This window comes from Hipposideros armiger, unplaced genomic scaffold (assembly GCF_001890085.2).
Source record: "Hipposideros armiger isolate ML-2016 unplaced genomic scaffold, ASM189008v1 scaffold_142, whole genome shotgun sequence".
In the NCBI taxonomy this organism is placed as follows: Eukaryota; Metazoa; Chordata; class Mammalia; order Chiroptera; family Hipposideridae; genus Hipposideros; species Hipposideros armiger.
This window is the reverse complement of record NW_017731492.1, coordinates 1,620,053-1,646,829: the sequence shown is the minus strand read 5'-3', so window position 1 is coordinate 1,646,829 and position 26,777 is coordinate 1,620,053. Positions and strand designations below refer to the sequence as shown.

General features: G+C 36.7%; 1 pseudogene; it reads right to left on the bottom strand.

The window, feature by feature from the left end:
• Positions 1–974: 974 nt before the first annotated feature.
• On the bottom strand, positions 975–25,993 carry LOC109386960 (40S ribosomal protein S7 pseudogene; annotated as a pseudogene).
• Positions 25,994–26,777: the final 784 nt, after the last annotated feature.

The window sequence follows — 26,777 nt, the reverse complement described above, 5'->3', positions numbered from 1 at the left end:
TTAAGGTTTGCTGAAGACTTTAGTTCCATAATCTTAATGAAATTCCAGTGATGTGTCAATGTTATAAAACTCCTCCTGTACAGTGCAGCTAATAAGTGGTAAAAGTCAATAGAAAACATTTCTCATATCAGCAGAATACTTATTTACAGATCATTCAGCTGAGTAATAGGTGGATCACAGAGCCAGGGTTTCAAATAGCATCATAGTCTGGAACAGAACATCAAATCTAAGAAGAGGAAATTTAATTAGGAGTAAACATATCATAGGGTTAGACGTCATTTTGAAATGCCAGCTGCAAAATGTAGAATTAGGTGTCTGCTTTATATATATACTCGTGAGAAACAACATCAAGCTTCAGAAGGGATATTGATGAACTTGTTTGTGCAGGGAAAAGTGATTGGTCTGGGAAACATGTACAGTAAAAAAAAAACCCAAACCTGGAAATATGCAATATAGTAGATATAGGATTTAGAGTAAATGAAATTGTCCAGTGGAAGAGGGATTCTTTATTCTGTAGAGTCCTGTGGTTCCAGTTGTGAAAACATAGAGAAAAGATAAGTTAAGTTATAGATAGCCATATAAATGAAGAAGACACTTTCTTACGTATCTTAGTTTCCTCCTCTTTAAGAGGATAATAATATTGATCCTTGTGCTAGAAACATCGAGGAAATATTTAATTAACATCTAAAATCCTTGGAACATGCAATGGGTAATGTGATATACTTCCCAGCTCCTCCTGTTGAATGAAGGATTTCTCTTCCTAGCTGCTGGGAGTGCCGCTGATGGCAAGTCAGACATTGCAAGGTTGTGGAAGTGGCACATGTGGGATCAGGCATATGCTGGAGTGAGGGTGAGTGGGTGGGTGGGGGGTGCACAAGAAAGCTGCACAGGCAGATAGTCCCGAACCCTGGGAGCCACATGCCATCTACTATTATTATTATTATTATTATTATTTTTTATTGTGAATGATATTTTATTTAGTCATTTTTGTTTACAACCGAAACTCGGAATTTAAAATTAACATTCTTGCCCGAGAACTTATAGACATCAGAAAAAGTTTCAACCTCGTGTTCCATGTTTTTCTTCTGTGCTTTATTCAAATGAACCTTTATAAGCTGGCTGCCATCCGGTTTCACATGGATTCTCTTGCCCACAATTTCACTTGTAAAAACCAAGTCCTCCAGGATGGCATTATACGTGGCTGTCAGAGTGCATCTCCTCGGGCACCTTTGCTTATTTTTTGTACAGTTTTTTCTAGATGGCTTAGGCAGAATTCTCTGAGCAATATAGACAATATGCTTCCCACTGAACTTTTTCTCCAATTTGTGTACTAGATGGGCTTAGATTTCCTGGAAAGGTTTCAGTTGAGGAACAGAAACGAAGGTTACAATAGCTTTCAGAACACCACAAACTTCAGTTTCTTTGGCTGCTGTTATATTCAGCTTCCTAGCTGGGCCTTGAGGTCTGAGTTCATCTTCAGCTCAAAGAGAGCCTGGGAGATGCCGAACTTGAACTCATCCCGCTTCTCACCATTGGACTTTACGATCTTTGTGCTTGAACTGACCATGGTCTTCTCCTTGGCGAGGTCCAGCCTGGGAAGAGGCCGAGGTTTCGCAAGAGCTCCAGGTCATCTACTATCGATGCCCAATGCCTCTCCTTCCACTCACTCCTGTAGCCACGTTGGGAAACCCATTTAACAGCAAAGGAAGTGAGGCGGTGAGCACATGACCATGAAATCTAGTGATTGTATCCCATACCATACCCTGTAGAAACTGTCGCACTGAGCGAGTGATCAGACTACTTGGTTGAAGGCACCACTGGGGCACCAGCTTGGTGCCCTATGCACTAACCTAATCATTCAGGATGTAGTACATGCTCTAAATCAATGACTGTTATATGATGGTGTGTCCTCAGTGGATAGAATTCAGGAGTCTGGGAACCATCACTGTCTGTTATCCTCTTGGAGAACTTGTGCTTCCTCTCCCTGAATCTCTTGGGCTCTGTGGATTTAGAGGTCTTTGTTCCCAAAAGGGGAATATTTTCAGCGTGCGTCTGACTAAACTTAAAGCTATACGGCTACCCAGGCACCTCAGAATCCTCATGCCAAGAGACCAGCAGGCAAGAAGAAGTTACCATCATGATAGGGATAAGTGACCATAATCATCAAGGAGAGGGACAGCTGTTGGTACCAAGAGGGGCAGAAAGGAATGTGGCACTTGGGTGATTGGCTTGAGTATCCCTTGCCCAGTTTTGATGGTAAATGGCTATGTCCCACCGTCTGGCCCAAGAAGAGCATTAAAACTCGGGGCTCAGATAACTCAGGGCTGAGGGTTGAGACCATGCCAACAGGTCAGCCACACAGGCCAAAAAAGTGATAGCTGACAGTGAGCGTATCTGGAATGACAGAAGAGGAAAATGAATTTCACTTGTGGCCTTGAGACCAGCCAAGGGACTACAGTGGGTCCCATGAACTTTCCTTTTTAAAGTTTTCCCTGGGAAAAGGGTTCTGTTAGAATCCTGCTCTCAGAACTTCAATCCCTCCTTACACACCAACACCACCTTTTAGTCCAAGTAACTAATGTGTTTCATCAGAAACAGTCTCTAACTTGTTCCTTTGCTTCTACTCTTGGGTCCTACATCATCTACTGCAGAGCAGCTAGAGTGAATTTTTGACAACAGAAATCAGTCATGTTACTTCTCTGCCCAAAAGACTCCAAATGTTTCCCATTGTCCTTGAACTTCAAGTTCATGGCCCCAGGCTACACATACCTTATCTTCTCCTACCCTCTCCTTCTTGCTCTCTCTGGCTGGCAACATTAGCGTCAATCTTGAGCATGTCAAACTCCTTCCCACATCAGGAGCTTGCTTTAGCCTGTTGTCCTTTTTGCTTGGAATATACTTTCTTCTGATCGTCACATGGCTGGTGGCTTCACTTCCTTTGGGTCCCTGGGCAGACAGCCTCTCTAAAATACCCCTGCCTCACCCACCCAAAACTAATTGCTTATTTTGCTTTAATTTTTTTTCAATGTTCATAAAACACTGTACATGTAACAATATCGCATGAGATATTAATAGTTATTTAAGTATTAACTTGTTATTTAGGTATTAATTGCTATTTAGGTATTGTCAGAATCCCCACTCTGTGTAAGATCCATGAGGGGGAGTCCTTTTCTTGTTTATCTTTATATCTCTAGCATCTAGAATACAGCTTGGCATGTGCTAAGCATTCAGTAATTATTTGTTGAATTAATGAATGATGTAGATATTTATTAATGTTGAATAACTGATGGCTCCAGTGAATCTGTTGCCTTCTTTCGCAGTGGATATGGTTTCTTTTTCTATCTAAGAATAAACCAAAAATAAGGACCATTTTTAAAGACATTGTGAATAAAAGACCATTATCGTCATCATATTTTAAAGAAAAGGTGCTTTTTACATGGTTAGGTTATACAGTGTATTGCTCTGAAGAAAACTGCTGCTGTCAAGCTCACTTTGGTAAGAGTGTTTGATATGCCTGGCCCAGATTTTAATTATAAACTTCCAGATGAGTCATTGTTTCTTTGGGAACATTTATTCTACCTGTTTCCACCACTTCCTCAAGGGAGGCTAATCTAAATTCTGATAATACCGAGAAAGGCAGAACTTGAGTTTTGTTCTTATTCTTAACAAGTTTAAATGAGTTCTTTGGAAGATTTCCTTTTATTTGAAACACATTAATTGTGACTTTTTAAATTGAAGTCAGCCCTTAATACATAATTCAGAGTACTGACATCACTGTTCTCTTTTTCAATGGTATAGACAAAGCATTTTGTAAAGTAAGCCCTTGCCTATTGTTACAGCAAAGTTCATGAACACTCAAGCTTAATTTCTTCAAGATAACTTTCTAAGTAACTAAATACACTGTCCTGCCATTTGTATGAAAGAGAACTTACTGATTTTTTAAATTTTATTTTTTATATTAGATTCAGTTGTACAAAACAACATAATGATTAGACATTTACACCCTTCACAAAGTAATAACCCCAAGTCTACTACCCCTCTGACATCGTATATAGCTGATACAATACCATTGACTATATTCCCTATGCTGTACCTCACATCCCATGAAAATATGTATGCACACACACACACACACACACACACACACACATATATATATATATATACACACACACACACACACACATAAAATTATAGTTGACATTTAATATTATTCTACTTCAGCTTCAGGTGTATAGCGCAGAGGTCAGGCATCTACACAATCTATGAAGTGGTCCCCCTGGTAAGTCCAGTACCCATCTGGCACCCTACATAATATTTACAACATTATTGATTATATTCCCCATACTGTATTTCACATCCCCGTGACTATTTTCTGACTACCAATTTGTACTTTCTAATCCCTTCACCTTCTCTCCCATCCCCCAACTCCCCTTCGTATCTAGCAACCATCAGTTTTTTCTCTGTATCTTTGAGTCTATTTCCGCTTTGTTTGCTCATTTATAGAACTACCTTATGATCTAGCAATTCCACTCATGGGTATTTATCCAAATGAATCCAAAACACTAATTTGAAAAAATATATGCACCCCTATGTTTATCGCAGTGCTATTCACAATAGTCAAGATTTGGAAACAACTGAAATGCCTATCAATAGACAATTGGATAAAGAAATTGTAGTATATTTAAACAATGGAGTATTACTCAGCCATAAAAAAGAATGAAATCTTACCATTTGCAACAACATGGTGGACCTAGAGAATGTTATGTTAAGTGAAATAAGTCAGTCCAAGAAAGATAAGTACCATATGATCTGACTTATATGTGGAATCTAGAGAACTTACAGATTTGCATTTTATTTAAACCACAGGATTTGATGAAATGTCCAGCTAATAAACCTGAGAGTTCTTTTATTTTTGTTTTGTAACAAGTCAGGACTACTTTATAATCAATTTAGATGTTAAATGACATTTCTCAGGAACATTCAGAATTAGAAAACTGCAAAAATAAAATTGGAAATTAGGCTGCAGCTGTCTCGGTCAGAGATATTGAGGGGCATGATGGATGAGATGAAGTACTATCTTTAGGGGGCTAAAGTGACCAGGGCCAAATGATAGCATAACTTCTCTGCATCCTTCCTACCTCTAAAGTAAGATCCTCTCTTAGATGTAGAAAGACCTGGTGAGTCTTCAAGACAGCCTCCAAGGAGCAACATGCATTCATCTCCTGTAGTAGGCAGAATAATGGTTTGCAAAGATGCCCATGTCCTAATACCTTAGACCTGTAAATATGTTACTGTACATGGTGAAAGGTGCCTTGCTGATGTGATTCAGTTAAGAACCTTGAGATGGGAGGTTATCCTTGATTATCCAGGTAAGCACAATGTAATCATAAGGGTCCTGATAGGAAGGATGCAGGAGCTAGAGTCAGAAGAAAAGGCAATGTGACAACACAAGCAGAGGTCGGAGTGATGTGGCCATGGGCCAAGGAATGCTGGCGGCCTCTAGAAACTGGAAAAGGTGAGTAATGTATTCTCCCCTGAAGCCTCCTGAAGTAACCAGGTGTAGACACATTGATGTTAGCCCCATAAGACTATTTTGGACTTTGGACCTCCATAGCTGTAAGAGAATAAATCTTTGTTATTTCAAAGCCACTAAATACATGGCAATTTGTAATGGCAGCAATAGAAAACTAATATACCTACATTATCTTGACCAAACGTAGGGTGGGCCATGTGTTTAGTAGTCACCTAAAAACTGCTCTGCCTGTATGCATTCCCAGAAAAAGTCTTCCTGTTGTTGTTAAAATCTCAGGCTTACAAATAGGAATGATGTTAATTTATGTGTTCAATAACATATAGTTATTGAGTACCTCGCTTGCTTCAGGAGGCATGTTAGGTATGGAGTTACTGTGGCAAAAAGACATTGTAATATCAGGGGGACCTACTTATTAAATATTCACCTGTAGCACATCCTTTAGGTTTCGGCATAAAAAAAAATTTCTTCAGGCTGTTTTTTTTTTCTTTTTTTTTTTAAGATTTTATTGGGGGATTGGGGGGATGGGAACAGTGCTGGAGAATTGGGGGAAGGGGAACAGACAAGTTGCTGTCCTTTTGTTCTTCAGTCTGGTTGTGGAGGATGTTGCTTCGCTGGCCCAAGCTGGCACCATCATTACGCTCTTTCTGGGCGAGGCAGATCAGTCGCCGGCCTCTGGACGGCCGCTCACGGTGGCTGCTGGCCACTCACGCTGGCTGCTGGCTGCTCACGCTGGCTGCTGGCTACACACAGTAGCCCATGGCAACCCACTGTAGCAGGGGCTGCAGCCTACGCCATCGCCGGTGACTCACAGCAGCCCAGCTCCAGGTTGAGCTGTTGTTCAGCATCTTAGCTGTGGAGGGCAGTGTCACTGGCCCTCATATGTGGGATCCGAACCGGGGCCCTCTGGCGTTCTTAACCAACGCGCCACTCGGCTGGCCCCTTCAGGCTGGTTTTGAGGCAAAGTGATACAGGTAAATAGAGATCCATTTCAGGATGTAAGTTTAGTTTAAGCTGGAGCATACTCTTCTATATCATAATTCTTTTTCTATTCAAATCTACTCTGAATCTATTGCAGCGATTCTTGAGCAAAACGTATAATCTTAAGAAAGGCACACAAAATTTCAAGAAGAATGTGTATACTTTGAGTAAGGCCATGTTAAAATTGCCATGGTTTTAATTTTTGTTATTTCATACTTTTAGAATTCTTAAATGAGAACATAAGATTTAAAGTTGAGAAACACTGATTTAGAGTCACGGAGACCTGTCAATTTTTCCTGGGAAATTCCTCTCATATCTCATTCTTACTCGTTGCTATTACTGTGACAGCTTCCTGTCATTATATTTAGTTCTTCAGCTATGTCATTAATTCCTCCATGTTAAAGACCATGCCATAGTCATGCATTCACAACTAGTACAGTGCTTACTATTTAATGTATGTTCAATACATGCTTAATGAATTTGAATTCTTATTCTGGGGTTTTAAAGATCCTTTGCCTAATATTTTATAATTTCTAAAAGAGGTTTTTACAATACTGATACCAGTAAAGATATTCAGTATTTCTGATCAGCTATTTAATTATTAGGCTAAATTATAGTTACACCCTTATATGCTGTGTCAATTTTATCTTCAGATTATTTAATTCTCATTATTTTTATTAAATATTTTTTCTGCAATGCTAATTGAGGGGTCTTTAGAAATAATTAAATTGCATGTTTATAAAATTAATTAATACCATAACATTGGCAGGCTAGTTAGGGCTCTTTTGTATTTTGTGCTTTATAAATCATTAAATTCATATGAAAGCTCAGGACCAAATGGCTTAACAAGTGAATTCTACCAATCATTTAAGGAAGAATTAATGCGAATTCTTCTCAAACTCTTCCGAAATATTGAAGAGAAGGGAACCCATCAAATGTTTTAAACCCAGTATTACCAATCCAGGCTGAGACACAAGAAAAAGAAATTGCAGGTCTGTTTCCCTGATGAATGTATATGTAAAAGTTTTCACCTAAATGCTAGCAAACCAAATTTAACAGTACGTACACCATGATTAAGTGGGATCTATCCTTGGATGCAAGAATGGTTCAACATATGCAAATCAATATATGTGATATACCAAAAAACAGAATGATAGGAAAAAATCATATTATTTCAATAGATGTAGAAAAAGCATTTGACAAAATTTCATATCCTGTCATGATAAAACCTCACAACAAATTAGGTATAGAAGAAATGTACTGCAACATAGAAAGGCCATATATTACAAGTAGAAGCTGACATCATACTCAACAGTGAAACACTGAAAGTTTTTTCTCCAAGATCTGGAATAAGGTAAGGAGGCCCATCCTTGCCACTTTTACTCAATATGGTACTAGAAGCCATAGCCAGAACAATTAGAGGGGAAAGGAAACCGAAACCAAAACAAAAAACAAACAAGAAAGAAACAAAGAAAAGGCATCCAAATCGTAAAGGAAGAAGTAAAATGATCTGTTGACATGATCCTATTTAGAGAAAACCATAAAGATTACACACACACCCACAGACACACACACAACTGTTAATAAGAAAATTCAGTAAAGTTGCAGGATACAAATAATCAACATAAAAATCAGCTGCACTTTCATACACTAACAATGAACAATACAAAAAAGAAATTAACAAAATAATCCTATTTATAATAGCATCAAAAATAACAAAATACTTAGGAATAAACTTAACCAAGGAAATGAAAGATTTTTAAAAGCTATAAAATATTGATGCCAGATATTAAAGGAGACATAAATAAATGGAACGACATCCCATGTTCTTGGATTGAAAGACTTAATATTGTTAAAATGCCCGTACTACCCAAAGCAATCTAGAGATTCAGTGTTATCGCCATCAAACTCCAAATGGCATTTTTTTTTTTTTACAGAACTAGGAAAACATGATTCTAAAATTCACATGGAACCACAAAAACCCAGAATAGCCAAACAATCTTGAGAAAAAAGGAAAAAAAGACAGCTGGAGACATCCAACTTATTGATTTCAAAATATACAAGGTGTGATTAAACAATACGGTGAATGTTTAAATAAAAATATTACCTTAAAAGACACATTAAATTAATCCCCCTCCAAATACTCCCCCTCATTTTGAACACAATTATCCCATCGTTCTTGCCACTTTCTGAAGCAGTTCTGGAAGTCCTCTTTCATAAGTGTCTTTAGTTGTGTTGTCATGCCTGCCTTGATGTCCCGAATCAATTCAAAACATTTACCTTTCATGTTCATTTTGACTTTGCGGAAGAGCTGGAAGTCACACAGTGCCAGGTCCAGTGAAAACGGTGGATGAGCGCACATCATAATATTTTTATTTGGCAGAAATTGCCATATACCAGAAGTGATGTATGACCAGAGCCTTTTCATTGTGATCAAAGAATAAGGTGAATGCTGCTGCTGAGTGCCATGCAATGGAAAGGCAGGGATCTTCAATACAGGTAGTGGCACGTTAAACCTTAGTAACAGTGTGTGACAAGTTTCAACTTGTTCTGTGCAGTCAGTAGAGTGTGAGCTATGGTTGAGAGAAGGTGTGTTTTTTTTTTTTTTAAAGTTTTTTTTTGTTTTTTTTGTTTTTAGTTACCCTTTTCACCCTCACAAAGTAACAACCCCCCTCCCCCATCCACTGCCCTCCCACCCCCGATATCATGCTTATCTATTACAATTCCATTGAATCCGTTCCCGCTCTCTACTCCATGTCCCGAGGTTATATGTATATATAATTATAGTTGACATACAGTATTATTCAACATCAGTATCAGAAATACAATGCGGTGGTCAGGCCTCTACATCAACTATGAAGTGGACTCCCCAAAAGGACATGGGTCCATCTGGCCCCCTAAGAAATACTTACAACATTATTGATTGTATTCCTCGGACTGTCTTTTTCTATCCCTGCGGCCATATTACAATTACCCATTTGTATTGTCTCATCCCTTCCCCTTCTCCTTCATCCCCACCCCCTCCCGACTAGCAACCCTCAGTTCTTCCTCTGTGTCTCTGAGACTATCTCCATCCACTTCTCCCATCCATTCAGTTCCTTAGAATCCACGTATAAGTGAGATCATATGATACTTGTCTTTCTCTGACTGACTTATTTCACTTAGCATAATGTTCTCTAGTTCCATCCATATTGTTGCAAAGGGTACTATTTCCTTCTTCTTTATAGCTGAATAATACTCCATTGTGTAAATGTACCAAAGTTTCTTAATCCAGTCATCTGAGAGAAGGTGTGTTTTAAAGTGTCCTGTAAATCATGGATCACAAACAATGCATTAACATGAAATGGGCAAATGGTTTCATCCTCATCATCATGACAATACTCCATGTTACACTTTGCTTCTGGTACAGCAATTTCTGTCAAATAAAAACACTATGGTGTGTCACATTCCACCTTATTTACCTGATTTGGCACCATGCGACTTCTGTCTCTTCCTCAGTCAAAATGATTCAGGACATAGAGGCAGCCATGACACTCACGAAAGGGGACTTCCAGAACTGCTTCAGAAAGTGGCAAGAATGATGCGATAAGTGTGTTTGAAGCGAGGGGGGGAGGGGTATTTTGAAGGGGATTAATGGCAATGTGTCTTTTACTGTAATAAATTTTTTTAAATTTAAACATTCACCATAGTTTTTTATCACACCTCATATCTATTCCTTTTATTGTGGTAATGGTATAATGGGTATTTGCAATTGTCCACATTTTTTGTACACAGTAAATATGTGCAGTTCTTTGTATATCAGTTATACCTCAGTAAGGATGTGTAAAAAAGAAATCCTGTCTAACATAATGAAATAGTGAACTGTGGAAATGCATTTAAAAGTGGTAATGTTCCTTTAAATTTAATGCTGACCACAATGCTTTGTAATTTTCCTTTCAAAAACTGGATTTTCCCAGCATGACACCCAGTGCTGGCATCAGTAACAGACACTTAAAAACACTCATGCCAAGGAGTTAACAGGAAATATCTTGGCAAATTCAGAGTCAGAAGGAAAGCACAGAATTGTCAGAACACATATCGTGTTTCTCAGAATTATCTGTATCATGGTGGAAGTTTTTATACGGAAGTGTGTGTTGACACAAATGATTAAGGCCAGGATTCCTACAATTGACAGGAAAATGACCTATAAATAATGACCTGTGATGGACTTGTCATACAGTCATTAAGTGAAATATTCTAGTACCAGTTTCCTCCCTTTGGTATCCCAGTTTCCGGCTTCTGTGAAGTAGTTTTCCTTTGCAAAGATCACTCGTTTTATCTGAGACCATCAAGTTTTCTTTGGGCTTTATCAAATGATAATTTCATTCTCTCTCTTAGCAGATAACAATATCACATAGAGTTTCGCAAGCCTTTTTGGAACACATTTTGCTTGCACAGAAATTTTCTCTTGGAGAGCTTTTATTTCTCTTTCTACATTAAAAAAAAGCAAAATAAAATGCTTGAAATGTTGAACATTTAGAATTTATTAAGATACTAGTTAATTTTTATAAATCATTAAGGAACCAGTTTGTCAATTATATAACACAGAGTCTGTCTTTTCTATTACATTAATAATGTTTAACTCCTTGGAAATGGTATTCAGAAACATGCAAATGAGTTCAATATTAAAATTCCATTATTTTACCACGTATAAAGAGAAAAATGTTAATTTCTGGATAAATTATTTTATTAATTGAACACTAGATCAAAGTTTCTCTAACTGAGGACTATAACCCTCAAGGTTTACAGAAAATAGTAGGGACAGTGAATGAAATTGCAAGTTTTTATTAAGTTGTTACAGACTCTAGCAGGGTTCCTTTCTCCTTTGTCATGTCTCCTCAACTCAAAAAGAACTCGGTGGTCTCCATTATTTTGTTCCTCCTTTCCTTTTTTTCTTCCTTTCTTTCCTTAATGTTGGTGGTAGGAGGATTATAGTGGAAAAGTAATATGTGATAAGCACTATCTTCTAAACCCACAAGCAAAGATAACACGTATTTAGGCACTTATAGGAAAAGAAAAATGGAGAATTTGAAAACCATGTTACAATGACCATAGTATATTAACTCGGTGGATGATGTGGTAAAAGCTAATGTGGAATGAATGCTGAAAAATGCTTATAGACATCACTCTAGCACTAAACAAAGGTGAGAGCTCCATCCCCGAACAGAGAGAGTCAATTTGTGTAAATTCTATATTCACTGATTCACTATGTTGCTCATTTTAAATGCTAATGTTGGGATAACTTATTTTTTAGTACACAGAATGACCACTTTAAAGACCCCTATGTAAATCAACATGTTGGTTTTGTACCAATGTTTAGAGGTTCAGCAATAAAAAGCACATTAGGATCGTTTCATTTAAACCTATCCTTTTAAAGACAGTGAGAGTGATTTTGAGAGCGTTTATGGCAAATGTGACTTCCTTGTGTTCACATGGCCAAAAACAAAACTGGTTTCTAAATGACTGAGATTCTAATACAACATGATGTATGTCCTGTAAGGCAATTCTAATTATGAGACTAGGATTACTACTTCCCTGGAATTGGTTATTTCTGTACTCTCTCTGTCATCCTCCTGTGCCGTCTTTGGACTGCATGTGTATCAGTCAACTGCTGTATGGTTTACTCTAGGGGCTGGAGATATGAAAGGAGGAATAAGGCACAACCCCACCCTTAAAAAAAAAAAACACCTCACAACCATGATGGAGAGACGAGGCATGAATGCTTGAAATAAGTAAAAGAGAAAGGCAGTGGTATGCAGTGAGTCCAATCCCTTCCAGTCCCTTTCATCTGGGTCCTAATTGGTGTCTCTCTCTCTCTGCAATATCTTTACCCCTTGAACCATTGTCGTCAAAGCTGCATGAAAACCTTTGTAGAGCACCTCTTTGAATTATACTCTTTTCTCCACTTGAAACCATCATGTGGATATCCCTTCATAAAGAATCTAGAACTACTTAGCAGCACTAAACACTGTCTGAACCCTCCCTCCACCTATCCTCCAAATTAATTTTCCAGCTTTAGGTGTCATTATTCTCCTAAAATGGAACTCATCCCTAGCTAAACTGAATGGCCCACTATTGCCTGAACACACCTTTCTTTTTAAATTGTATTTTCCTTTATTTTTTAATTTTTAAAAGATTTTTATTAAAACATAGCTAACATACAATATTATATTAGTTTAAGGTGTACAACATAGCTATTCAACATTTATATACCTAAAGAAGTGATCACCATGATAAGTCCAGCAACCATCTGCTACCGTCCCATGCTATCACAATATTATTGACTATATATCTTATACTGTACATTCCATCTCCATGACTTATGTCTTTTATATCTGCAAATTGGAAACACACCTATTTTTTTTTAATTTGCTCCTGTCTATTTATGCCATGTTATGTTGTATGCTCTCTCTTCATCCTATCAAAATTCCGCCATTGTCCACAGCCCAGGTTGAATGCTGTGTTTTTTTGTAAAGCATTTCTTGCTCAATAAGGGGTGATCTTCCAGTGCCTAGAACATCTTTGGCAATATAGTTATATTGTTTTTGAGGCACTTAACACATTGCCTTTGTACTATACTTTTTTTATTTCTTCTAATGTACTGGGTTGTCAGAAAAGTCATGACGTATTTTTTTCTATGTTTTTCATTGCAAAAATTCGTCATGACTTTTCCAACAACCCAATAGTACATGTTAATTGAGAACTGGAAATATAAACCTCTGATTCACCCATATTATTTAGAAATATACCCAGTCCAGGTTTGGTTATAGAAAATCTCAGAAACTAATTCTAAAAACACTAGTTAAGAAGAAATTTAATGTTTATCTGGTCCAACTTCTTATCAACAAAGAAGCAAATGGAGAGTTGATTTGGTTTTTGACCAGTCATAATAAAAAATATCGCAGAATTTGGGCAAGCAAAGATTTCTTAGGACAAAAGCATCACCCATGGGAAAAAAATTTAAATAAACAATTAAAGTCAAAACATCTGCTCTGCAAAAGACACTACTAAGAAAATGAAAAGTCAAGTCACAGGCTGAAAAAAATATTCACAACACATATAACTGATGAAGGACTTGAATCCAGAATATAGTAAGAACTCTCACAACTCAACAATGAGATGATCCAGAAAAGGGGAGAAGGGGAGATACTCGAACAAAGACCTCACAAAAAGACATACAAATATTTAATCTCAAAACCAGATTTTGAACTTCAATAGTCATCAGGAAAATGCAAATTTAAACCACCATAAGACACTACTACATACCCATTAGACTAGCTAAAATTATTTAAAAACAAAACAAAACCATGACAATATCATCTGTATTGAGTATGTGTAGCAATTGAAGTTCTCATATACTGTTAGTTGGGGTGTAAAATGGAAAGCCATTTTGGAAAACAGTTTAGCAATTTCTTTTATTAGTTAAATATACACTTTTTGTATGGGCTCATTTATTTCAATGCTAGGCATTTACCCAAGGGAAAAAAATATATATATGCCCACGAAAAGACTTGTACAAATTTACTCATAATAGCCCCAATATAAAAACAGCCCAAATGCCCATAAACAGGTAAAGAGATGAACAAATCATGAAATATTCATACGATGAAATATTACTCAACAATACAAAGAAACAAACTACTGATACAGGAAAGAAGATGGATGAATCCCCAAATCATCAACCTAGGCGAAAGAAGCCAGACACAAGAGACTACATACATATTGTGTGACTCCATCAACATGGGCAGAAGTGGCTGCCATGACGACAGTGATAAAGGAATTGACTGCAAAAGTGCTTGAAGAAACTTTTTGGTGTAATGGAAATGCCCTATATCCTGACTAACTCTTAAGACTTCACAGTGTGAAAGAAAAAACACATTCATCTTTGCAAAGGGCAGATTCCCTCCTCTTGGAAGTCAAATTATTTATACATTAATAAATGAATTATTAAACATGTTCCAGTAGTTCAAGTCAATTTTAAATTTATTGAACTTGTGAAACTTTATATATAAACTTGAGTAGCTTTTGTACTATTGCAACAGTGCTGAATACAAAAGAGAAATGTACAGTTTTGAAGTTCAATTTCCATAACTCTTAGGTCAGATGTGTTTTAGTATTCAGAATTATTTGGATTTTCAGAATAGTAATGTGTGTATACTATATATTACACATCAGCTAAAGCTTCCCTTAATGAAAATATTAATATTTCTGTAGTGAAACACATGAAAATGTATACAAAATAAATGTATACAGAGAGTTCCAAAAAAATGTATACACATTTTAAGAAAGGAAAAAACTATTAAAATTGTAATACTCAATGTATACCAATAACAAAAGATGACTACAAGTCATGTGTATATGTATTTTGGAACCCCTGGTATATAGCCTCATTTCATTTCAGGCCATGTTTTTAAGCCAGATTAGATCTAGTACCACACTTATCTCCTCCTTTTAGTTTCTAAACATTTTTAGATTTCAAAATTGCAGTTTAGATACTATAGACCTGTAGTTCAGTTTACCAGTAATTATTAAAATGACTCAACAAAGAAAATGCCTACTGTATTTAAAGGTTATATATATATATATATATATATATATATATATACATGAAGTTGTGATGAACTGGTACTTTTATCAAGTATGGGGCTATTAGCCAACATTAAATTCATGGCACTGTTCTTTGAGTGAGGAAATGTAATCCCAGCCAAAGATAGTTTCTGGTTTCAGTGGATGTACTATAGGGATGAAACAACATTTTTTGCTTGCGTGAAACATCCTTCTACCTATTTATTTTCATTTTAAAATTTGTACCCATATCACAAAAACTACAAGAAATGAAGAATCTTTCTACAGGAAATACAGTTTCCCTACTAAAGTGAACAAACAAAAACTCAACATGGAATTGAAGAAGTACAATATTAAATTTTTTATTAGAATCATTGCTTAGTTCTCATTCAGCTGGGCCTGATTTCTTTTATGCCCTGGCCAATACGTGTGTGTGTGTGTGTGTGTGTGTCTGTGTGTGTGTGTTCACATTTGCCTCCATTTCTGAGAAAACACCGGTAAATATGGTACAGTAGGGAGGTAATGTGATATAGTACAAAGGGCATGGGGATGGGAGTTAGTAAACCTGGTTTTATTTAAATTGTCAGTTCTCTTTTAAAAACCCGTGACTGCAGATAATTTATGTTTTCTGAACCTTAGTTTTATCATCTGTAATGTGAGAGCTATAAATGAAACTTTTCTGGATTGTTTTTAGAATAACACGAGATACTGTCAATCATCCAACACAGGGTAGGTACTTGATAAGTGGTGATTATAATAATAAGTTTATTATAGTATTGTTAAAACCTTAATAGAGAAATTTACAATTGATTGAAAACGGAAGTTTAACTGTGTTAGAAATCAGCTTAAAATCTCATTTTGTGAAAATGTTGTTCTGCTTCTCCCTACAAGACTGTTAACATATTTTCACCAGTGGAATTTGGCAAGAGCTATATTTAATAATATTTGATGAAAGTGCATATCGTCTACTATTTTACAACTTCCCCTACAAAGCCCATGGTCAGAAATTATAATCCAACTAGTGTAAAAAATGTTTCAGAATTTTAGAACAGGAGAAAGAATTTTCACTCAACAGGAAAGATGTAAAGTGTAATCGAGGATCATTTAAAAATGAAGGTCCTGATTTAATTTTAACATAGTGAATGGAATGAAATTTAACTCCTTTTAAGAAAATTTGGCCTTATTATTTCACGAAATGAGGGAGGGTATTGTATTGTTAAAATGTCAGCTACAAACATTCAACTTGAGTCCATTAAGCCATTTATTCTTGAAATAATACTTTCAGATTGATCACTTAAGTAACAGATGCAGTTAAGCATCTGTTTTATGTATTTATTTTTCACTACTTAGTTCTTATGGGAAATCCTATGCAGGTCATCACAACACAATTGAAAACAACTGATAATGAAAAGAATGCTAATTGGTGTCCTCTCTTATCACTGATCCATACACAAACTAATGCTTCCACGTTCTTCCTCTTGCTTGTATCCCACCTCTCTATATATTAGACTTTAACTTTTTTTTAAGTAATCATGAACTAACAAAGCTATGGACAGCACTGATAAAGTGTATTGAGTAGTAGATAGTGCAATGAACTTGGACTGGAAATGGTGTGTAAAGTCCTTGGGTCAAATATTTATTGAACAAGCACTAAGCCAAGTCCTAAGGATAAAAAGACAAGATTCAGTTTTTGCCCTTTGGGAACCCAGAGTTTAGTTGGGGAGATTTGTAACTATGTAGATGCAACACAGAGTGATACATGCAATAATAGATTGTAGCCAAAGTAATAAACATTTAGACAAATAATAAACATGCTGGGTCAGCACAGACTCCAAGCCTTGTGTTCTGTTTTCAGACTTATGTGGCCAAACCCACATCACCTCCAGTTGAGTGAGCCAAGAACTATCTATCAGTACCTCAATACTCCCTCCTTCAAAGATACTGTCAGGACTAAATTAATGAATTCCCTAGGCTTTTAATTCCTGTTTAATTCAGCCAATATCCAAAGTTCAGTGACCTCTTTAAGAAAATAGTATAATTTATTGCAAAAACATCTACTTTCTACTGCCATATACTGTTTACCTTCCTGATACAACTTTCCCAGTCCCCCCTCCTTCTCTTTTCTTCCACATCATACTACAGTGTCCCCTAAAAGACTTATTCCATAATGGTAAACTTCCTCTATACTATCACCTTCCGTTCAGACCATCCTTTCTACCTCTCTCTCAACTGGACCCTGCCTGATTCTTGAGAACCCAGTTTCACTTGCAGGTCTCAAGAAGTAGCTTTTATTTTTCTGTCACCTCCACATACTAAGCATCAAGCAGTGGGGTTAGCCGTTTTTCATACGTTTGCTTTCCCACTGTCCAGTGAGCACTCCCACTGCTGTGAAGCTTGCCACTCATTCAAATCTCCCCTCCCATCCCTTACCTACCAAGCACTCAACAACTCCACCTCATTCAATGAACATCTTGACACCTACGAGTAAGTCAGAGGCGTCCGCTTCATCCCAGATTCCTGCTATTACCCTGTAAGATCACCAGCTCCATAGCCAACCTATTCAGGACTCGAACCACTTTTTTCTAATGCTTTCCTTTACTTCCTGCTGATACTCATTCTTAAGGACATGATCTGGTCCTGGCCATAACCTGAAGCTAATAAAATTCAAATCATCTGTCCATAATAAGTTTATTTTTTCTCAGCTTATTCTAAGATGACCATTCTTTGACTTCAATCAGGATTTTTAGTCCATTGGCCCTTCCATGCTCTACCCTACCCTTACTCTAACCTTAACCCTAACTTTAACCATAACCATGACCAAGACCATGATATAACCATAACCATAATTCTTATCATTACTTCCATCCTGATCAGCTTATGGTTCATTATTTCCACTATTCTATTTTTTCCTTGTCAACTCATTTCCTTCTGTTTTTCCATTGCATTCATTTAAAAAAATCTAAATTCTAAAAGAATTCTGTGTGTGTGTGTGTGTGTGTGTGTGTGTGTGTGTGTGTGTGTGTGTGTGTGTCTTGGGCAGGGAATGATACTGGAGGAAAAAAACAGAAAGAACAAAATAACACTATAAATTTATCTTCGCCGATCTCATCTAGGTCACTAACAAATCTCTCATCTTACTGACCTCAATTATTCACACATTCTATACTTTTCTCAACCTCTATTTACACCACCCCAGACCCATCATCTTTCAGGCTGAGGTGAATTGACTTCCTAAAAGAGAAAATAATAGAAGCTATCATAAGGGCACAACCTTAATTCTCAGTCACCTAACCTATAAGCCTAATTGCATTTGCATCCATCCTATTCTCCTCCCTTCTCGTTCACATAGAAGAAGCATTGTCCATGACCTTATTTAAGGTCAGTCTTTTCACCAGTGCCCTAGATTCAATCCCCTCTCACCTTCCCAGGCAGCATTCACTGTCTATTATCCCATTGCTCTTCTATGTAATCAGCCTCTTTCTTCCTCAGATGGATCCTTCCCATAAGCAGTTAAGCTCTTTTCATCTCAAACACAAAACAATATAAAAAAAAATATAAGTGAAAATAAAACTTTCCTTGGCCTCAGTTTTACATCTTATTTCTCTTCTCCTCCTGATCTTGATAGTCAAGTTTCTTGACAAAGTTGAGATCCCTGGCTGTATCTTCCTCTTCTTATCGCTCTCTTCTCCTTAACATACTCTGATGAGCCTCATGTACTACTACTACTCCACTAAAACAGCACTTGCTACCATCAGCAATGACCTCTAAGCCACTAAATCCATAAACCAATTTCTTGTTCCATGGCCTACTTTTCTCTGAGTAGTGCTGACCACTTCTAGTTAGAAGTTAGTATAAAGTAGTTGTTAAAACTATGGGACAGCCTGGGATAGATTCCTGGATCTGCCAATTACTAACTGGGACTTAAAACAATTAGTTGAAAAAAAAAATCTCACTGTGCCTCAGTTTTCTTCTCTGTAAAACAGAGATACAAATAGTACTTATTTCATAGGAATGTTGTAAGAATAAAATAAGTGAACATTTGTAAAGTTCTTAGAACACAGCCTAGCATCTAGGAGGTTCTTAATAAATGTTATTAATTCTGTTGGACGCTGTTTCCTCCTTGAATAACTCTATTTTTTTGGCTCCTAAACTTCATACTCTCTTGGTTTTGGTATAATGACTATTTATATGTGCCCTGGAGACCATACAAAAGGAAACTGACATGCTCAGGGGTTTAACAATATCAATTCCAGTGGAGAGCTTCTCTTGTGATCCTAAAAAAACCCAAAAAACATACTTTTGTATTTTTAAAAATTTATATATGGAAGGACAGAAATGGCTGAAAATTAAACTTAACATATAAGTATCTGGGGTAGTTATAGAATCAAAATGTAAGGTGTATTCCAAGTGTCCTAAGTCAAAATTAGGATATTGAATAGGAAGAGTAGGGATATTTGGGTAGACGTGAGTAAAGATGAAAACCTTGAATCTACTTTAAGTTTTCTTTAAATAGGGTGCTTATTCCTCTTCAGACCTATCCCTACCATCTCTATTGCATCTAGACCTATAACTAGAGATATTTGAATAATTCCAATGGGGGCAAGTGAAAACTCCAACCTAGAAAGAAACAGGTTATGCTTCAAAAGATTGCAATATTTTTCTCAGTTATATTGGCATAAACCTAGGGGATATATGTGAGAATATATTATAAGAGTGTTAGTCCAAGGAGGATGAAATATGACATTGGATCTGGCCAAGTTAATCAACTTGGGTGTACTTGTTTCTGAATTAATATGATAGATTGAATCAAATAAAAGTATTCTCTTTGCGCCTCATATTTTTCTGTACATCTCAAGGTTCAGTTCTGTTTTCTGATAGCTCCCAGATGTTATTATCCATACATGGTTTTAAATACTGTTTATTCTCCAACAACTCTCAAATATATATTTCATACCTGTTTTTTCTCTGAGCCCTAGATCTTTAGATTTCAAACAACCTCAAAATTTTTATTTGGATATTTGAAATGAGAAATTTCAAACTGTATAGATCCAAAAATAACCTCATGCTTTATCTCCTAAAGTTAGTTATACTAGAGTGTTGCTCCTCTGTAAATGGCTAGACTATCCACCTATTTGCATAAGTGAGAAATCTGGGATTGATTCTTGACATTTCCTTCATCCTTACTGCCAATAACCAATCACCAAGTCGTGCCTTTTTATCTTCTAAGTAGCTTTTAAATCGTTTACTGTTCTTATTTTTACATTTTCTCATTCCTCAAAGATTTCAGCACATGGCTCACTATTACTCTTTTTAACATTTCAATATCTGTGGAGATCATCTGTCAATATCATGGACTCTAAATTCCTTGACAATGTCTCTCCCAATTAACTTCCTTGTCTCCTATCTCAGCTACTAACTTTGAGGATCATGCTCTTCTTGTATTTCTAAATGGAAACACTGTAATTCTTCCAAATCGTCCATTTCAAATATCGCACTCTCCAACCAGCACCTCCTGCCTCACCAGCTAACATTCTCCATTTTCTCTCTTTCCCAATTTCCAACTGGGTGTCATTGTCTAGGATAACCTTGGAAAACATGTGTTGAGTTTCTGAGCCAGGATCACTGAAAGATGTAGTTGAACAACCTTGGATTCCACCTCCACTGCCATAGCCCACTACCTATTAAACTTTAGGTTACTGAGGTATAAATTTATACTGTGTCAGGCCACTAAAATTTCAGGGATAACCTGTCACAGCAGCTAGCATTACTTTAACAAATAGAACCGCTGTGGAACCATGTTTGTAGAAAACATACAGCTCTGCCAATTGGCCTCACTTTCAAATTTATGATCACTAACCTTAATTGTCGCCTAACACTCAGTTTCCCTACTCTATTCAGTCTCTACTCTCCTGGATAATAATTCATACTTTTTCTCTTTCCTCAAAACTCACACCTGGTCTACCTACAAATCCCATTATCAATAACTTCAAAATTTATACAGAATTTAGCCACTCCTTCATCCTCAGGACCAAGTTCTCTTCAGCTCTTTCTACTGAAATGGTCTCCTAACTGGTCTCTGCTTTCAGTCTTTCTCAACACATCGGCCTGGGTGATCCTATTAAAATGCAAGACAAATTATTCCAGATCTCAAAACCCTCCAGTGGCTCTGTGTGAGTTAGAATGTACTCAAGAAAATAGAAACAACATTGGATATTTCAAACTGAGGGGACTCTCACATAGGTGTTAAATGTAACACATCCAACTTGAAGAGCAAAAGGGAACAGAGATTAATAACTGTAGGCAACAACTGCTATCACTGGTTGAGGGAACAGAAGGGAAGAGGTAGGTTACCAGAACCTAGGAACTTAGAAGAAGGTCCCTGTAGGGCTGGCTCTCTTACTTCCAAGGGATAAGCCATGGGTGCTGATAACTCCTCTGAGAGTATGCCACAGGGCTGTGCTGGAAATGTCATTGAACACTGGAGGCTGGCTCCCACTGCTGTTTCTGAGCAATGCTGGCAAAGGCAGGGGAAACACGAAAGAAGTCCCTTCTTCTGCCTTCTCTCTCTCTGTATCCTGTAGGTAGAACCTAAAAGGAAGCCAGCTGGCAAATGTAAGTGGGAAATAGAAGGTGCAAAGTCCCAGCCCCAGTCTCACCATCATAAAGACACCCACTTTAGCTACTCAGCACTCATAAAAACTCCTCTACCACATATTTTCACTTCCATGCAACAACAGTAACAGCCCTTGCTTCCACCCAATTCTCTTTTATATAAATGAAGTCATTCTCACATTTTTCTCTATAAGGAGGAGACTCACAGTCCTAACATTTACGATGTCCCAGCTCTGGGGGAAGTTAAATATTAATGTTCAGTCACAATCTCACTATCCTTACACAAAGTTAATAGGCGTAAGATAAAGGAAGAAAAAAAATGAATGGTTCCTTTAATGGGCTCAGATAGACTCACTCATCTCTGTCTGTGGTCAGCTGCTGGGATGGCTGTGCTGGTTTTTGGACTTCCTTGTGTGTCTGGAGTCTTGGCTGTAATGGTTTGTCTTTGTTCCATGTGGTTTTTCATCTTCCAGATGGCAAGAACAGGCAGTTGCAGGGTTCCAAAAAGGAGAGCAGAAGGATACAAAGTCTCTTAAGACCCAGGCTTAGAATTCACACAGTCACTTCTGCCATATTCTATTGGCCAAAGTCACAAAGGGGGGTCCCAGTTCAAAATGTGGAAACATAGATTGTACCTCTTAAAGGGAGAAGCTGTAAAAATTGCTAGTTTGTAATATGCTACATAAGCAAAGAAGAAACAATCATAGCTCTTTTTTCCCCCACTGCATTTTCCCCCTCAATTGGCCCACTGTGAGATAGATTTGTTTTTTAAACTTACTGTGTAGGTACCCACTTTCATCAGTGGTCCAAAATAATTTTTGAGTTTCTAGGGTTAGCATCAACTTAAGTCTAGTGCACAATCATCTATTAAATGTGTGCAGGCAGGCTTCAAGAAAGCTTAGAAAGTTTTCCAAAATATAATTGTGGAAATATTTTAGGGTCCTTTTTCAAAGGTATCCAGTTTCTTATTTATAAACAAATTTCAGGTCAATGAATTGGCTTATGTTTGGGAAGTGGGTGAGAAACTGAATACTCAAGCCAGATTTTTGCCCATCAGACCTAGCTAGAGTTTTCCTATTTGTTGACTAAGTAACACTTTAGAAATCTGCCCATATGTTTTACTCCTAATATATTTCACTCCAGGGAGCTTAAGTAGCCATAATAAAAAATCCCTGCAAGGCAAGATATTCTGACCATCAACTCTTCCTCTGCCCATTAGAGTAATTATATAAATCTCAGTTCTTGAAGTTAATGTTGTTACTTAAATTCTACTAATCTGTGATCCCATGATATCCATTGAAATTAGGAATCACTTTTTAGTGACAGCACCTCCCATTACCATCTTTAGCCTTCAGAAGATAGCTGCCGTAGGACTTTACAAAGGTACTGGTGCATGCCTTAGTGAAGGGAGTGTCCTCTGGGCCCTCCAAAGAGAAGCAATGAGGTAGTGTGTGCAAGTTTCATAAGATTACTCTTCCATTCCTATATTCCTAAGCCTTTTCTTTATACTAGGTTAGGAAACTCTCATCCAAACTTATTGAAAGAGAGCCGTCTTTGAACCCCATAAACTAAGAAAACTGTTAGAACAACTTTCATCTGCTCAAACTGCCATATTAAATATGGAATTAGAACACCTATGTTGATTATTTTGTTCTGACTCAATGTCACATTTCACCTTCCTTGTTCTAACACCCTTATAATGTATTCTCACATATGTCCCCTAGATTCATGCCAATATAATTTAGGAAACCATTTTAATTCTTTGGTGTATAACTTGTTTCTTCCTGAGTTGTATTTTCACTTGTCTCTATTAGAATATACTCAGATTTCTCCACCTATAGGACTAGACACAGTAAGAACGGTAGATCTTAAGGAGAAAATGCATCTCATTGAAAGGAAGGCTCAGAGTAGATTCAAGATTTTCAGCTTTACTTGTATCTACCCAGATATCCCCACTCCTTTTTAATCAATGTCCTAATTTTCACTTAGGACACTTGGAGAGTCTGCAAATATGTCTTCTGTTGCAATTCTATATCTAACCCAAATACTTAAATGTTGAGTTTAATTTTCAGCCATATCTGCCCTGCAATATAAAAATTAAATACATTCATACAAAAAATAAGAGATTCTTTAAGGAGCACAGGGGAAGCTTTGGTACTTCTGAGAACTTCGTTTTCCTTTGTTATGGTCCCCAGTGGAGTCAGAAATAGCCATTCTACCCCACAGTCATGGATTGTAGTTATTATCATAACCACCAAATCAGTCAACTGCAGCAGCCACGTGGTCCCCTAAGATATTTATTTCAATAAGCATTTTATCTCAAGCAACTGCAGGTGATAATATAATTGAATAGTGTATGCCATGGCAGTATCAGTATCCCATGTTCTACTGACAAGGAACCTAGCATTAAGTTCAAGGTCAAGGACATAACTTAAATAATTCCATGATCCCATCTTTGAGGGTTTCTTGGGATCAGATCACTCTTGTACTTGACACTGTAACCACCAAGGAAACAGAAACCACATTAAACATTTTGAACAGAGGGTGTTTAAACAGAGAATTGGTATTATAATACACACACGCACACAAAGGGAACATTACAGTAACCTAGATATTAATGTCAGAAGGGAGCTCCCACCCATAGGTCCTAGAAACTGAGAGTAGGTGATTTTAAACAATTAATTATACATATATTAAGCTATATTATAAGTAGCTGGATGATAGGAGTCCTATACTATTTATAATTATATCTCTGCTTTTTAGCTTCAATCATGACCCTGCATCTAATACTGACCTAGGTAAACTAGACTCATTCAGAATTCCTTTAATCATTTAGACAATGAAGATTTCTACATATGGCAGCTTTATCAAGTTTTTTTTCACTTGACTTGTGGTTCTAATTATCTTATTTATAAATCTTGGTAAAGTATTTTATTACTTTAATTTGGCCTTTCATACCATAGAAACCAAATGGACTATTCTTAATCTAGTCTTTGTTACGTAGACACAGAATAGGGATATATACATATCTTACGTAACACAAAAGTTATCGTCTTGAAATGTTGCCTATGGACCAACAACACCTATGTCAAGTTCTAGGTTTTTATTTCAAAGCAGTTTATGATAAATTGAATATTTATTCAATTGGCAAATTACTTGGGAATGAGATATCTCAAAATCTCAAGATAAGCACTCATGTAAAAATCAGAAGTCCTCTAAGTTACCAAATATGAACGTGTATTTTATATTTAGCACAGTTGTTTGAAGGTCTAAAGGGGATACTTGTTTAACAAAATTTCTGTCAACTCTGCTTTCTAAAATACAGTAACATGTCCTCTTTTGCGTTGTCCATCTTCTATTTCTGTGCTCTCTGTAAAAGCTGCATACTTTTACAAATGAACTGGTTGATGTAGTCTGATGTGAGGATAAGAGGCAAGAAGTGCCTGGACAGCAGTTCAGCATGGCTGCCTGCTTGTTTCTCTTTATTCTGAACTATCACATCCTTTTAGCTTTGTTTATGCAAAGCTGGTGGTGGGATGTGTGTGCCGCCTTTGAGGGGACGGCAGTGGCCAGGAGGTAACGTTTTTTTTCACTTTGTGTCCTGCACAATGCTTTTTACAGCATAGGTGCTGAAATTAGTTGATATAACTAATTTAAAATTGGACACAGAGAGAGAAGTAAATGAAGCGACTCTACTAACATACAAATGGAACTTATTAAACATAATCTGAGTCTTTAGATGTAATGCAAAGAATTAGTGTTCAGATTTATTAGTTATACAAAATTTGGTGTTCTATGTAATGAACTAGGTTCATTATCACAGCTTGTGTGTGTGTGTGTGTGTGTGTGTGTGTGTATGTGTATGTGTATGTGTGTGTATGTGTTTAATGGTTCAAGCTAAATTGAAAAGAGGGGTCTTGATAATTCTCAAAACAATGCTAGCTTTTTTTTTTTAATTTACAAAATATAAGTTGCTGTCCTGCTTCAAATATGTGTGAATATAAATGCATGCACGATCATTTCCTACCTTCGGCTTCTCCCTTGCAGATCCTGGGTGTACGACTTTACAGGGCTGCCTTTCCCTCTGGCTCACGCTCCTCTTCCTTCCTTCCTTTGGAGCATAAGTTATGTAATGGATTGAAAAGCAAACTGTCTATTTTGGAAAGGGCGATTTCTTTATGAGACCATCTTAATCTCTAAGGGAAATGCAGTGTCTCACAGAAATATGCATAAAGAGCTGTAGTACAGGTTACATTAGTGAAACCAAACCTTTCCTTTTTTTGTATTGGAAAATGTAAGTGAAGTTACTTTTTATAAAACTTCCCTGCTGTTTTCACAGCACGGCATGCAGCCCTATGAGACTGCAGGTGCTATATTTTCACAGAGACTTTTTTTAATATGAGGTAGTACTGATTGTCTAATCTTTACAAAATACAGCTCTGATGAAAAAATGAATCCTCCATATCTAATGGTAGGGGTGTAAAAAATATATATAACAGTATTTTTTTGAAATACTGTGCTGCCAAGTATAAGACTATACTTACTTTTTATATCAGAATTACTTTCACTGGTTTATCTTTCATGTAATTGTTTTTTGCTATCATGATTTAACCTTGGCTTCACACAGTCTATCTGGCTGGATAACAGCACTATTTATATGTTCCTTTAATATTTACTGAGTGTTCACATGTATAATATCTTCTAAAGTAGGTAATCCTCTTATCTCCATTTCACAAATGTTTGGTGATTGTTTTTGCAGATGTTATCTAAAGGTGTTAAAGTGAAAACTAAAAGTCCTGAAACCTTAGAATATCTAAGAATTATTTTTAGATACTTGTATAATAAAATAGATGTATTCAAATTTATTATCGTAAACCTATTAAGGTAGGAGGGGAAATAATAAATCTAATTTACATGTTCACATATGATGTCACTCTGTGATCATTGAAGGAATGTGGTTAAGAATTATATTTGGCTACTAGAGACAATAGTCTAAACAAGAGATGTGTAATTCTGTCTCATGTTAAAGGAATTTGAAGTTGGGAAA